Source organism: Athene noctua, chromosome 21 (assembly GCF_965140245.1).
Source record: "Athene noctua chromosome 21, bAthNoc1.hap1.1, whole genome shotgun sequence".
NCBI classification, from domain to species: Eukaryota; Metazoa; Chordata; class Aves; order Strigiformes; family Strigidae; genus Athene; species Athene noctua.
The window spans coordinates 9,298,449-9,313,667 of record NC_134057.1 but is presented as its reverse complement, the minus strand read 5'-3'; the positions used below and the strand labels follow the sequence as shown (position 1 = coordinate 9,313,667).

General features: G+C 41.5%; 1 protein-coding gene across 7 annotated transcripts in view; it reads right to left on the bottom strand.

Moving 5' to 3' along the window:
• Positions 1-10,121, bottom strand: part of CCSER2 (coiled-coil serine rich protein 2) — a 65,363-nt gene extending 55,242 nt beyond the window's left edge. For all 7 annotated transcript variants that reach the window (XM_074924440.1, XM_074924442.1, XM_074924441.1 and 4 more), the window contains exon 1: positions 10,011-10,121. The gene's annotated coding sequence lies outside the window, so the exon portion shown is untranslated. The remainder of the gene's footprint in view (positions 1-10,010) is intronic.
• Between the last annotated feature and the right edge of the window lie 5,098 nt (positions 10,122-15,219).

Below are 15,219 nucleotides of genomic sequence, written 5' to 3'. Positions count from 1 at the left end.
AAGAAGATACAAAGAGAAATATACTCAGAGACATGGGTTTTTTAGGGGCTCTCAACATAGTGAAAGTATCAGAATCCACATCCTACAACGGGTAGGGTGCATTGCCATTTAGAAACACACAAATCCAGAGTTTTCAAACACTAAGTGAATTCCTGCACACCAGAGGCATAACCCTCACCTAGGCATGTAAAGAAGCACATAAGTATTTCCCTCCAGCAACAGCAAAACATTTAACTCATTATGTATATAATATGTGCCTGTATGTGGATTCGGGTGTCTAACGTTAGACTTCTCCAAAACACTGAGCAACATCATGAAGAAAAACATCCACAGCATGTCATTCATGTATCTGTACACATAAACAAGGAACTTGCCTACAGTGTACCTGTATACCTTGCAAAAGAAAAGATCGTTATGCTTTAATATCAAATGTTAACATCAAAGATATTTACTTTAGGTCACATATATAAAGGCAATAAAGTACACTTTTTCTTAAAAAATAACTCCACGCATAAAAAATAGCCTTTAACATCGTGATGAATTCATTCACAGCAAGCATCATACTGCAGATCCATCAAAAGATATCCCAAGTATAACAAAAAAGGTTTAAATCTCAAAGAAATCTCACAAAGTATAAGTTAAATTAGAAACCTGCTAATTTAACTTTCATGCTTTATGGATAATTCCCTTTTCACATCTGTCCTCCATCTCTTAGGTGACTGCAAAATTTAAATGAAGCCATTTAATTAGATTACTTTAATCCTCCATCAAGTGCTGCAAATTAAACTTGAAAGGAAGACCTTTCAGTTCTCTAGGAAGGGTGCTTGCTCATTTGTCCTTAGTTAGGGAAAGACAAAACATTATCTTCAAGAAAATTGTACTGATTGCTTAAAACACTTCAGATAATTAAAAGACAAGCAATACCTGCCTGTGTTTTATTAGCCACATAACTAACTACCGTGTCACCTTTTCAGTTCTAGGTTGCATTTGTTTAGCTGAAAAACAAAGCCATCTAAAAAACACCCAAAACTTAACAGTATCCTGTCTGGCAGATGTTACTTTCCCAGAAAATCTTGTTAGTTTTCTTAAACATCCTTAAATTCTGACATATATTTACTACTAGAAATTACATTAGCCTAACAATTAAATTCCCTTATCAAGAAGAACAGTACCTGCAAGCTATAGTATGATTTCTGCATCCCACAAAACTCAGGTTCAATACAATTTAAGTCGTATTCTGCTGGATTATAAAGAGAGTCAAAGTATTTTTAGACTTTGGCAATTTATGGATTTTTTCTTTTTTTTTAACACAGACATTTGGGCAAACAAGTCTTCTATGCTTTGCCTTGGGAAATACATTATCTACTGCACACGAGCCTAATTGTGAATTAAGCTCATTATAAAGAGCCTAGTCATACATAATGATCCAGGGAAAAGGAATTAAAACATACAGACCCTCTCTGAAGTATAATCTGAATTAACCGAGAAACTGCTACATCCTTACTTTCAAGGATATTCAAGATCCTGGTGATAAGCAAACGGGTATTCATTCTCACTCTCCTTTGTGCTTTCTGTATAGGATTATCTACACCTCAACAAGATCCTCCAGTGTTAGTTTCAACTAGCAAACACAACATCCACTTTTACTTCATCCAGTCTGTTTCAACAGCACCAAGAAGGCAGTTTCCTACATATTAGATTCTCAGAAAAGTTCAGTTTTGCATCTGAGACTCTGCATTACATCTTGTGGAATGATTATTACAGCGGAAGACAGTTTAAGCTTCATACGTATCAGCATCTGGGCACCTTAAAATACTGCAAGCCCTATGATCCATGCCATCATCGAGCTAAGAGTATTTTCAAGTTCCAAACAGATTACTATGAGGGGACCAGGTTCCCCTCCCACTGTCATAGCAGCGTGGAATAAACAGCTGCTGGATGAAACATGTCTGACAGACCGGTCACAGCCAAGAGCAATTCTGCAGAACTATTGTTATGCCAAGTTTCATTCTTCTCAATTTGAAGACCACCTCAACAGAAATACTGAGTAGCTAACTTAAGATGCTTTTCTTAGAGCAACTTCGTTCCCAGCGTGAAGAACTTTTTTCTTGAGGCAGAAACACACACAAGTTTGTGTAATGGGATTGTGCAGAAAACCAAAACATCCAGAAGCAGCAGGAGGTGCTGACTAACAAAAATGGTACTTTCCTGCGGGCCTGTGACAAGCTGGCAGCTATAGGGGTACACAAGCTTCCTTACCTACCCAGAACATTATGTCCCTCAGTGTCCATATATCAACAAACACCAATTATTAATCTGCCAGGTTTTTTTGGTAATTAGTGTGAGCAGACTGACAGAACTGCTATGAAGCTCTGAATAAATGACTTAATCGTATTTCTGCCATCATGTGCTGGATGTTACTGAAGCCAATGAAGTTTAATGATGATGTTTGTCAAGCCAGACCTTATACTCCTATTATTTGCCTTCTTCAGAATCTGTTTAATCTACTTGTTTATCTCAGTGACAGGTGATCTGAAGCAGCAGTTTACCAATATTCACGTATATTTGTCTTGGCAACTCCACGGTGCTAGAATTTCTAGAGATCTTCATTCTTTTTCCTGGATAACAGAAGCACATTTCTAGTATACAAACAGCTTGGATAGGAAGGTGAGCAGATTTCTTCAATAGTAACCTAAATTATCTCCTCTAGCAAAAAGCTTACTTGGCTGCAGCATTACATTAGGGCAGAGAAAAGAACTGTTAACCGCTGCCCAAGCAACGCAGAAAATGAGTGAAGCCCACCCCAGGGAACTGAAGAGCAAACAGCAGGCAATGAGCAGATGGTTTGAGGCAAGCACAATTACTACCTTAAGCAACAATTATATCCCGTTTTCTGCACCCCACTTCTAACAGGAGAGCCCCGCTGAAATCTGAGACACGAGACCAGCTCTTCAAGGTGCTACGGACACGCCTCAAGGTTGCTGCCCCTAACTTCCCACTGGTTTTCACGATAACCCTCCACACAAAGAAAACGTGCCAACTTGAAACAAGATTGTGGTTTACTTGTAATTATCTGCTGAATCTAGATACACCGCATGGCCTTTGTGAAGCGCATGTGTATTTCAACTCTGTCCACAGCTTATAAAAACAACCTCTGTACATCTCTGTTTTAACACTACAACTTCTGTTCAGTTATTTTTCTATTCAGGACACCCAGTACGCAGATCTTTTCACCACTGATCTGTGGTGAAACTTGAGCATAACTTAAGAACCATTTTTCTTAAGAATGTAATTAAAAATGCATTAGGGCAGTTATGTGAAAATATCTTATTTCCATCAGCGGAGGGAGGTATTGAATGACATAAGGGAAAAAAATCATGAGGCCCCTGCAACAGATGCAGCAAAAGGCTTCTTCAGCAAGTACTTTAGAACACTCCATGATGGGTAGCACGGCTGCAAGTCAATTTTCAGATTTAAGAGGACCATGGGAGCTTAACAGAATGAAAGAAACAGGCAGGAGATGTAGCTAGCAAACACCTGCTTTGGGCAGGACAAGACTGAGGAGTCAGCGGTGAATCCTAAGGATTCATGTTGTATAAATTGAACTGAATCATAACTAGAAATTCTGATGGCTGCAAGATGAAACTTCTGAGTATTTATTTACAACTGTCGCATATTCTTTTGTGTTATTTACCCTGCACAGACTGGCTCCAGTTCAGTCAAAAAAGCCACCTTCTCTCAACTCCAAGATCCAGTAAGGTTTATCAGCTCTGCAGTAAAATCCTCCAAGCCTTCCTTCCTTATCTTCAGTGTTTCTAAAACGTCTGTCCTTGAATCAGTTCCCAATGCTTTATGAAGGCACCCATGAATTTTACTGTCTCTCCCTTTCCTGTGTCCAAACTGCACAGTGATTCATACTAAGCATCCTTCACAGTCTGCCTTTTGAAGGTACCAGAGTCATGAAGTATGGTAAGAAATTCCAAGACAATTAAGGCTTGTTGTTCCATTTCTCTGAAATCAGTTTGTTCTTCTGTGTTCAAAGTTGTAAGAATCTGTTCCCAGATCTCAGACAGCTTAGAGTTAAGTCCTCTTGTAGTCTTCCTCCCTCATGGTCAGGTGTGCTGATGTTCTACCCACTTGAAAAGTCTGATCTATCAAACACCAAGCAAATCAGCCAAGCTGCTGTTGTGATTAGTTTTATTTACTGTTGGTCAGAATGCACTAGGTCAAGGAATATAAGCAGAGCATGATAACGAATAAAGGGAGAGCAGAAGAAGGATATCACAAAGAGATCAGGGCTTCTGTATCTCTAACACTGAAGAGTATATTTAGTCAATACAGCAAAAAGATACGACATTCCTTGCAAGCTTTGAAAGCATTCTTGTTAGTCACCAGAAAACTGTTTCTTAATGCTTTTTAAGGCGAGTGGACACAAGCCCTTACCAAAGAAAGAGAAACAGAGAAATGCAGCTCTATTTTGTAGCTACCAGAATGCTTCCAGAATCAAAACCTCTATTCACATCCCTCAGGGCCACACTCTGAATCCACTCTGCCATTAATGCTATTTACATTGAGTATCAGACACCTCAAGGAAGGGGAAAAAGAGGGCTAAGTGCTATCTGCCCAGAAATGGGTGTAATAGTTTGACCCACTTGTGCTTTGCATATTAATAAAATAGAGACTACACATTTTAAACCCAGAATTTTTACCTCAAACCTTATTAAAAAGTTAAAATAAAACAGGATTTTATTTTAACAGACACAAAAGCAATGTCATTCTGCAAATCAGTTGGAATTACCTGCTGTTGCTTGGCACATATTTCACTTAAAAACAGAGGAGCCTCCCTTTGCCCTCAGAACTACCCACTGATACCACCACTCCCGTCTCTAACTCTACTAGGACAGATTTACCATTAACAACCTAACCTCTACCAGTAACAACCTAAGGAGTCAGCTTCCAGTTCCTTTCTTCTGCTACTTATTCAGTAATGCATGCTACCTGGAGCAGGATTTTCTTGCTGATAAGAACAGGCAGGCTGGAAGCTAAGTGAAACTTTGAATACAACTAATTATAAATGGAAATGCCCCTTTTTAGACTGCCACCTTGTCCATCCTACTCCTCTAGTTTGTTTACTCAACTGGTGCATCTTCTCCATACAAGAACACTGAGCGGTCTTGAGCTAAAATCCTCTTATGGTGATAGAAACAGATACTGCTCAGTATATTTTTGTATCCATTATATGATGACTAATGACAGGAACAATACTACCCATCCAAACCACTGCTGAACAGTTTATCTACATAGGTACCTTAAGAATTCCCATTAATTTAAATCTGCGACAAGACTGTGCTTACCACCAATACCTAAGATCTTTTTTTCCCTTCCAGCCACACATGCTCATTCTTCCAACTGCTGCCTAAGAATTCTAGTTATAGGTTAAGCTGAATGACAAGCAGAGATAACCGAAGGAGACTGCATATAATGCATCGACTCACAGGTACTGAGATATCTTCAGTAAGCATGAAGAGGTTCACAGGTGATAACTGAGCAAGACTAGACAAGATGAAGCAGAAGGAAGATAGAAGAAAATAATTCTGGGAATTTCTTTTTTACATGTTGCCAATGCTGTTTCAACATGGGTTTTTTTTCCACAAAAATCACAATCCTGAGACAAGAACATGTCAAACCATTGCTAGAGTTTTAAAAAAACATATTGTTAAGTCAGCCACTGACAGATTAAAAAAACAGACTAGGAAAAGGACTGACAAAGAAAATCTTTAAAACTTATCTCATGAAAGACAGCAAGCGAACCCCAGGTAAGCTTGAAATATTATGGAAATCATAATGTTTCTCTGGGTTTGGATCACGGCCATTCAACGTCCAGATTCAATTCTCCAGCTCAGCCATACATTTCCAGCAGTCAATCCTATTTTAAATGTGAAGAATAAAAAGTCACATTCTCTCCTGTGACAGCCTTAAAGAAATGCACCAGGAACAGGATGAACACGGCAAGCATAGAATGGGACTTCCTCAACTTTCAACTACTTTCAATCCATAGGATTTCTTGAATTTGATGTAGTTTGTTCAGGAACCCTCCACAGATCACTCCTCCAGTATTTTGTCCAACCTGTCCTTGAGCCTTCAAACTTTTTCCACCCATGACTGCCTTAAGCAAGGAGTTCCAGAGACCTACTAATAACTGTTTTAAAGGTTAATTCATCACCTTGTACAGACTCCTGAGGAAAACTACTTGTAAGCTCCCTGAACTGCAAGAACCAGCCGCTGATTTCTGCTCTCCTTGCTACCATACCACTTGTCCCGATGTGATACACTAATACAGTTATCTCTGAATGTACCTACCAAGGTCAGTTTTCCACAGATATCTGTTATATCTCACATATTTGAAACTGGGGAAAATAAAAAAAAAGATTCTCAAAGAAACTGAAATGTGTCACTTCAGTTACTAGTGACAGTTTATCCACAGGGGCAGTTTCTCCCACATTATTTACAGAGTTACACAGAGGCAGTCATCTATGCTGGTATTTTACTTGAATATAAAGGAAGCTGATAGATATCATTTGTTCTGTTTAATCAAGATCTCAAATTTAGTCACGGTAAAGTGTTATTTTTATAAACTAGCATTTCAGAGACCTTTAAAGACTGAAAGATTACAGAGAGGAATTGGTTTTTTGGTTTTGGTTTTTTTTTTTTTAAACTCTCTACTGATGGACAAGGCTACGCAGGATGAAAGATTCTGGTCCTATCCTCAAGTCTCCTGCTACTAACAGCAGTATCTTTGGCTTGCCAAGTTTCCATCTATGCAAGTTTGCCTTATTGTTAGGGTTAGTTAAAAGCCATAGCTTCCCCCAAATCATCACAAATACTGATCAACATGTCTGTATAATAATTTCAGGATAGGAGAAAAAATGCACGTAAATAAAACCCATCTTGAATATGATTCACAAAAAGAACGTGCGTTGAAGTATCACGCAAATTCACATTGTAGTGAATCTCTATATCCATCCAGAAGAGATTCTTGAATCTCCAGCTCAAAGTACACATCATGTTACTGAGTCAGGAGAACCCAGGATATTTGGTTCTTCCTTGGCACTTCCCGTAACTTGTGCTGTGTGTGTCACAAGCCATCTGAGCTAATTAGGCTAAAAGCATAGGAGTTCTTTTGCTTCAGGGAATAAATTCAGAAGTCGGTTGCAATTTAAGGGTTATTCCAGACCTATAACTTATTCAACCACCGCATAAAAGCAAAATCTTATCAGCCATTTTCCTCTGGCTAAGAAGCCAAGCTTCCTTGCAGTGAGAATCTTGCCAACATTAACCACACTTCTGCTTCAATCAAAGCCATTAGACTGCACTCTGCAGAAAACTACCTCAGCTTATCACAGACTGAGTGCACATGAAAATCCCAACAATCTGCAGTGAAAAAAACATTTTACTCAGAACTTGTGACACCAGTTCCCCATGTGACCAGGGATAAGCATCCCCTACCCTGAGAAAGTCTTCTCTTGCTCCACTTACAGTAGGGTATTACCCACAGAACTTGCTCCAGCTGAATCCTCCCTTTAGAATACAGAATAGCTAGCGGGCAAAGTCCAGATCTCTACAAATCAATCTACTTGTGATCAGGGAGGAAACAATATTCTCAGAACGCCTTCCAAAAAGCACCTATTTGATAGAAGTTGCAAAGTGAGCTGGACTATGTGTCCCTGAGGTACAAAGAAATGCAAAGACCTACGCCGACTAGCTAAACTTCAACTTCGGAGTAATTATTTTAATGCTGTTGGGAATTTACTCTAACATACATGTGTTCAGGTATCCAGAGATTTACATAAGCTTTTTTAATTGCTTCAATTGAAATATAATATAGGATTTTAAACCTAATTATCAAAACCACCATTAGTATTTTGATCTTCTTAGCATCCCTGTTGGCAGAGAATTTAACCCTGCCTAGAAGCTTCTAATTAAGATGGTGCTGCTGTTTACACTTCCAAAGAGTGGCTAGAAGGGAAAACCACAACCACTGCCGCAAGTGGCTACCTTTTATTTCTTCATATCTTTTCCAATTTCAGAGATCTGCACTTTCTAACAATTTCAGGCAAGCAATGTTCATCTGAAGACTGATGACATGATGGTTTATGTAGAGAGGGGGTGCGGGTGCCAACACTTCTTTGTAAGTGGTTTATTCCAAATAACCAATCCCTCTTAAAAGGTAAGATCCAAAAAGTAATAGGTTTTACTCCAGCGAGCTTTTAAATGAACAGTTCCATTAAATGGGCTAACTCATTAGTGTAACAATTCATTAAATAAGATCACTGTTAGTTGAGATCATTACTAATAATTTTTTCTATATTTCATACATATTATTACTTCAGTTCAAACACAAGGTTTTGAGTGGTCAAAAATATCAAATACAGAAATCTTCTAAACCTTTCTAAACATTTCTACTGTTTAAATAGCTTGACAATTAGAAGACAATACTCAGCAGTTTTTGGAGCCCAAACATTGACATTTTTATCAAAGTACTTACTGCAAGAAAAGATTAAACTTTGACTTTAAAAACATTTTTTCTACTGCAAGTTGGATATTTATGTAGATCCTTGGTTAACAGTTGGGTAACTGCTTATTACTAATATTCTGTTTGTTAGTTATTCACCTCTTCAGTTTGGAGGCATTAAATTCAAAGCGGGCCCAAAGAATTCGGAGTTATGTGATCATTATATAAATGAGAAAGTATCTGCCCAATTTCACTCAGTATCATCAAGCGATGCAAATATTTACTGCCTCACACTAATATGATAAAGAGAGCTGTATTTCTGACTACTCCAGAAGAGATATTTTTAAAGTTTTAGAGAATATGTAAAGTGGTTCTCAAATTATAAGAGCATAACAAGACCTTAGACCCAACTTCATTTCGCTTTTAATATCTTCATAAGGAAAAATTCCATTCTGCATTAAGTCAAGGCTCAAAGCCCACAAACACCAGGCACAAACCTGCTACAAATAGGAAGCATCAGACCCCACAAGGTGAACTAATTCCCCTGAAAAGTGGTAAATATCTTTATATGACGTACCAGACAGCTACAAGATCTACAATCCTTACCTTAATTTGTTGTCTGGCCTAGACACTAATGCTCTGCTACGGCATAAAGTCCCCGTTCAGATTTGCTTTCTTTAACCAAAGATAAACACCTCGACTTGCTCCAACTCAAAGGTAAAGCCTGAAGCTGCCTACGTTTCATTGTGTGTCAAAGTACATTTGACAGAACAGCGGGCTCTGGACGAGGAAAGCAAAGTCCTAGTGTCATTAAAGCAAAATCGCCATAACCTGCACCACATTCCCTTGTTGTAAACAAACAAGCTGATTATAGCTAAAGTAGATATTCCACCATACATCTTTTTTTTTTTCAAAGCTGTTGTCTTTGAACAATCACATACTGGGTACTTCTTCCCTTTTTTGCGACCGGGGCCTTCAGGAGCTGTTTCCTAACACACCTGCAGGTACATCTCAACAAACGCAGCATTAAAAGACGCATAAACCGGTGCTGAGGAGGCAGAGAGCGCCAGGCCTGCCGTGCCAGACTGCCTTTAACCCCCGGGCGCCGCGCAGCTGACTAAGCCGAGGGCAAGCCCCGGCCGCCGCCAGCCCAGCCGGCACGGCCGCAAACGCCGCGCCGGCCGCGGGGCCAGCCCGGCGGCCCGGCCGGCAGCCAGCGGCGCTGCGGGACCCGCCGCTGACATTCAGGCCGCCCCAGAGGTGAGGGACCCGCAGGAGGCGGCCGCCCCGCCCTGCCCCGGCCTCCCGCGGCCTGCAACGCCGCAGCATCCCCCGAGCCGCGGCGGGAGCGGCACAGGGAGGGGGCACCGGCCGCTCCCCCCTCACCGCCGCCAAGGAGACACCCCCACCCAGCAGCGGGCCCACACCGTGAGGAGAAGGCGGGAAGGGAGGGGATGGCGGCGGCGCTCCCCCCCCGCCGCCGCCGCCCCGCACTCACCGCCGGGCCGGGCGCAGGCCGGCGCTGTCCCCTCCTCGGGCAGGGCCGCGGCGCTCTGCGCTCCCAGGTACCGGCCGCCGCGCCCGGCCCCGCCTCGCCCCGCCCGGCCCGGGCCCGGCCCGCGGTGGGAGGGGCCGGCGCGGGCAGCCCCTCCGCGCATGCCCCGTGACGTCAGCGCGCCGGGCGCGCGCGGCCCCTCGGCGGGACCCGCCCCTCCCGCGCTCCGCCCGGCATCGCCGCTGGCGCGCGGCGGCTCCTCAGGGCGGCGGCCCGGCCGCTTCACCCCCCCCGGCCCCTTCACACACACCCCCGGCCGCTTCACCCCCCACCCCCCGGCCCCTTCATACCCCCCCCGGCCCCTTCACACACACCCCCCGGCCCCCAGCGAGCCCCCGCGGCTCTCCGGTAACGGCGGGGCTGCCGTGAGGCCTGCGGGTACGCCCTGCGGTGTCCCCCCGCGCTCGAGGTCGTGAGGCCTGCGGGCCCGCTGGCCACGTTTTCCCGCCTGCCCTGACAATTGGCGAGCGCGTTGGGCGAATCAAATGACAAATTAAGTTGTCAGAACGGGAAAGAGGCCTCGCAGGTCTCCCGTGAAAAGCCTGGAAGGACTCTTGGAGTCCACAGTGAGGTGCAGACCCAGAGGAGACGGGGCTTTCTCCGGGCCGCTGCTGGCGGGAGGATGGGCGAGTTTGATTTCTTCAAACTTCCTGCCTGTACCAGGAATCAAGGCACTGACAGTATCAAAAATTCCTGCCAGGTCAGGAAGCTCTTTGCCTGTGGTTATGTGAGATGGTTCAGGGTCATTTTCACTGACTCAGCGTTTATACCCCAAGGCTTTTCCTAGCTGCCTGTGTGCTTTTTGGGCTTTGTGTTTCTGCATGTCCCGTGATTTGGGATCCTCGTGTATGTGTTGTACCATTTCAGCATCTCCGTGGCTGTGCTTCAACTTCACATGTTCAACCTTTCATCTTTTTCAAAAGTTTTGACTGCCAATACTTAGAAATTTGTTGTCTGCCTGCTTCACCAGGCCTCCTAGAGGAACAAAACTCTGCAGTAGCTTCAAGATATGCTCCTGTAGAAGAAGAACAACCACCTGTAACTGATAAGCATCGTTTGCCGTAGCCTCTTCACTAACAGTTGGGCTTGCTGCCAGGGTGTAAAACCTGCTTACAGATGTCAGCCCAGGCACTGCAAGTGCCTCCTCATCCTTTCTAGACACAGGGTGTGAAGGCTCCAGGACATCTGCCCCACAGAAAGCACAAGGTCCTTTTTTAAAAAGCAAGGAACAAGAACTGAAGCTTTTGAATGTCTCTTTGCCCGAACTTAAAATGTACCAGCCACATTAATGCATTTATTCTTAGAACAATCTGAAGCATAATTCCCTGAGGTACAGGAAGAAGGAAAAAAAAAAAAAAAAAAACCAAAACAAAACAAGCAGAGAGATTAAATCTCTTGCGCAAAGCTAAAGAGATAGCAAAGCCAGGAAATGAACTCAGATTTCCTGAGTCAGGCGTCATTGCTTTAACCACACAATCCTCCTTTCAGTCATCCTCAGCTTCTGAGCATTAAACATCAATTGCATTAGCATAGATTGGATTTTTTGCTACTTTGTTAATCAGAACAACTTCGCTGCTCCCACTGAAATTTCCTCCAGCTACCTTCTCCACTTCATTCCCAAAAGTAAAATAAATTATATTGCAGACTCACTGGGAGAGTGAAATGGTATTACAGACTCACTGGGAGAGTCTTAAGTTTTCCACTGCCTTTCTGTGGGCACCGGCAGGTATTCACTCAACCCCAACGGTTTGAGCATCGGCTCACAAAGCAGTTGTGGAGCTTCCATGGTGCAGTTCTTAGGCAGGTACCCAAATGCACGGTGAACGAGATCAAGGAACAAATCGTACCCTGTCATCATACTTTTCAGCTAGATCAGAAGACTAGGAGGACTCGTAACCAACACAAAGGAGGCACAGAACCTCTACGTACTGACCTGGAAGTGGTGCCTTTTTTAACTCCAGCTTGTACATTTATTATCTGAAAATTATTATGAAACAAAACTCTAAAAGAAGAATGTATATGTAAAAGAAAAAAAAAAAAACAACCTGGCGATATTTTAGGACAGATTTGAGAGCCTCCACTACCTGTTAGATATTGAACAGATTTCCACAGTGCTTATATAGCCTTAAGATTAAGATCCAGTATTTAAGCAGAATTCACAGGTTTTGAAAAATCACTTCAAAAAAAGGGAATCATTACATACACAACTCCAGCTTCTGACTCTCTAACTCAAAAGACAGACTTGATACGTGTGCTGACAGAGTAAGATCTAGCTAAGCTCCAGCTATGATTAAGTGCAATATCTCATCAGTTTAATGTTTGATACATCTTCAGCTTGAGGACTTTACATTCCATTGATTTTATACTAAATTGATTTAAATGGACTTTATATTACCCTAGGAGATGGACTAGAAGGTTGTTTTATCCACTTCACTCACTGACCTGCCATTGTGCTGCCTCCAAAAAGCAGGGACACAGCAGTAGGTATCACCAGCCACCCAGAGTTGAGTTGAAGAGCTGGAGGAACAGATAGTGATATTCACACAAATACTCTCCCGGCCCTCAGCAGTTTGCAGGCCAGGGACTTTATGAGTCAAGGACACACTTTCCCACAGATTTGCTAAGTATGAGCAGGCTGACTGCAGGGAGCGTTAGGGAGGCCTAGTTTTCCTAGTAATTGTTGAACAGGTATTTTGAGAGTCTCCAGCCGTAACCTTGCTGGCTTCTTTAGTTTCAGCTGACTTGGTGATAGTTACTAAGACAGGTGTAAACACCTGGCCATACAGCATGAACCTTGTGGATTATGGTAAATAAAAATCTTTTCCAGTCAGTATCCATATCATAGGCTGGCTTGAAGGGAAACCCTGTTCATTCTTTTAACTTTGCATTGGTTTCCGTTTCATGTATTTCTGCAGACTGGGAGCGCAGAATGTTCATTACCCGTTGGCAGCTGCTTCCTTATTTATGTAATTGCTTCAGATGTCTAGCTTGGACATGCAAAGACAATGTTGCTATATTTATGGTTTTGACAAATGAACTGGCCCTTCTCACCCTTCTCCTTTCAGCAAAGGTTTTTTTTGGTCTTAAGTCAATTTTTTCTTCTGAACATTGCTTTAAGTATATTTAAATATCAGTCTGGGATGTCTGTTTTTAAAATTCGATAATGTGTTACTCTGTGGCTAGCACTGCCGATGTTCAGAGATGCTCAGAATGCATTAGAGCTGTCTATTCGTGCTGTGAAAAAACAGTGAAGTTACACAGGCCTAAACAGCTCTCTTATTTTTAGTATTTCTCATGTGAATGAACCAGTGGGCAGAAAGCTTTCGTCTCTGTCCCTCTCTCTCAAGGCAGGTGTACCAAATGTAAGTTAAACTCCCATAGATGCAGATCACATGCTTGATGTTATCCTGTCTTTACTCTAGACCAGTTCAGTAAAATCTGCCATTAAAACCCGCCTCGGGCAATCTTTACACCTTGCTGCTGCTGTTGCCCTTTCTTCTAAGGGCTGACCACGGGTGATGCTTCAAAACACTACATTAGCCTAAATAATTTAGATCCACCCAGGTCTAAATTATTTAAACAAACTAGTTAAACTATTTAAGCAGTCTAGTTAAAGCTACTTTGTAAAATACTGTCATTTTTTTTCTGTTTTCAGTAGCCATGTTCCTACAATACGTAGCATTTTTACACAGAAGAGCATTTCCAGACAGTGATTAAAATCATATTACGCATTTCTAAAATTGAAATGCTCTTTCATTTCTTTTTAAACATGTGCTCCTCAGTATCTAACCATTAAAGTGAGTTAGCGTATACTATATTTCATGTGAGTATGATACAGTTTCTTTATTTTTCACTGCAACTTAATTTGTATTCACAGAGGTTGGATATCCAAAGGAGTACAAATGCCTAACATTTCCAGTAAGTCAGTGGGATTTTTGAGGATTCTGAAACATAAATAAATCCTCTTATTTCACCTTGATTTACAGGTATGGAAATGACTTCCTTTTGTATCATTATAAATTATTCTAAATCAGGCCAGATAAACATTTTTATTGTGTTTATGACTGAATGGTTGACTGATAATCTCAGAACTCAAAAAATAGCCTTCTGCTCCTGACATTGTTACAGCAATTTATCTAGTGTGTTTGGGATTTTTTTAATGTAATCTGTGATCAGTTACACAACAGAAAAATTAACAAATTTACGTTTCTAATAATGGCCTCCAAATGGCCTCCAAATTTAACAGAATTAGAAAAAATTGACTGGAATTCAATGAAATCTCAGTAGAATTAAGTAAAAACATTAAAATATATTTGGCATCATATGTCTTATCTTTATGTAAACATTGTTACAGAGGATCCTGTTTTAAATGAATGCTAATCCTAAACTGACTGATGTGGATAATTTGTATTTTTTGATAATTTCATTTTTTAATAAAATTTCAAATACTTCGATCCTTAAAATGTTTCACAAAGATGATACGAAACTTTTTTTGTTTGTGTTGCTAGTGTCCTCCATTTTACAATATCATGACAGTTTTTAATCCCAAACTTTGCAGAAGTAGTAATCTATTTATAGTCAGCAAAGAATGCAGTGGGTAATGTAGCATCAGAGCTACACGTATTAAGAAATAAAATGTAAAAGGAAAGAAAGCATCTAGGAAAAGAATGCACACAGGAAGAGCATCTCACATTTATGTGTTTGTTTTCATTTTGAGTGCTCAACGTGTGGCATTCATGTTAACATTCATCCACAGGGAAGACTGTCGGCATCACTCAGCAGTTAGAAACAAAGAACTAAACGTGATCCTTTTGAGCCTTGTTCAAAAAATGACAAGACACCTGGATTGTGTGGTGATTTCTACGTGCTGTTAGCACACAAATAAACGCAATACAGAGTGCAGTTGTTGTTCATTCATGCCCCCACTGAGAAGCCTGTACGTTGAACTGACGAGACAGCTGAAGCACACCGGTTTGAATCAAGGCAAATTCAGTGTTATCCCCTCTGCTGGGACTGCCAATAATTTTAACCAGTCCTAACAATAATTTGATTATATGATGTTCCATCAAAACCCTTTTAAAATCAAATTCCTGCATTACCTCATCATCCATTTCATTGTAACACTTGTCGTTTTGCTTTAGAAGGTTTAAGG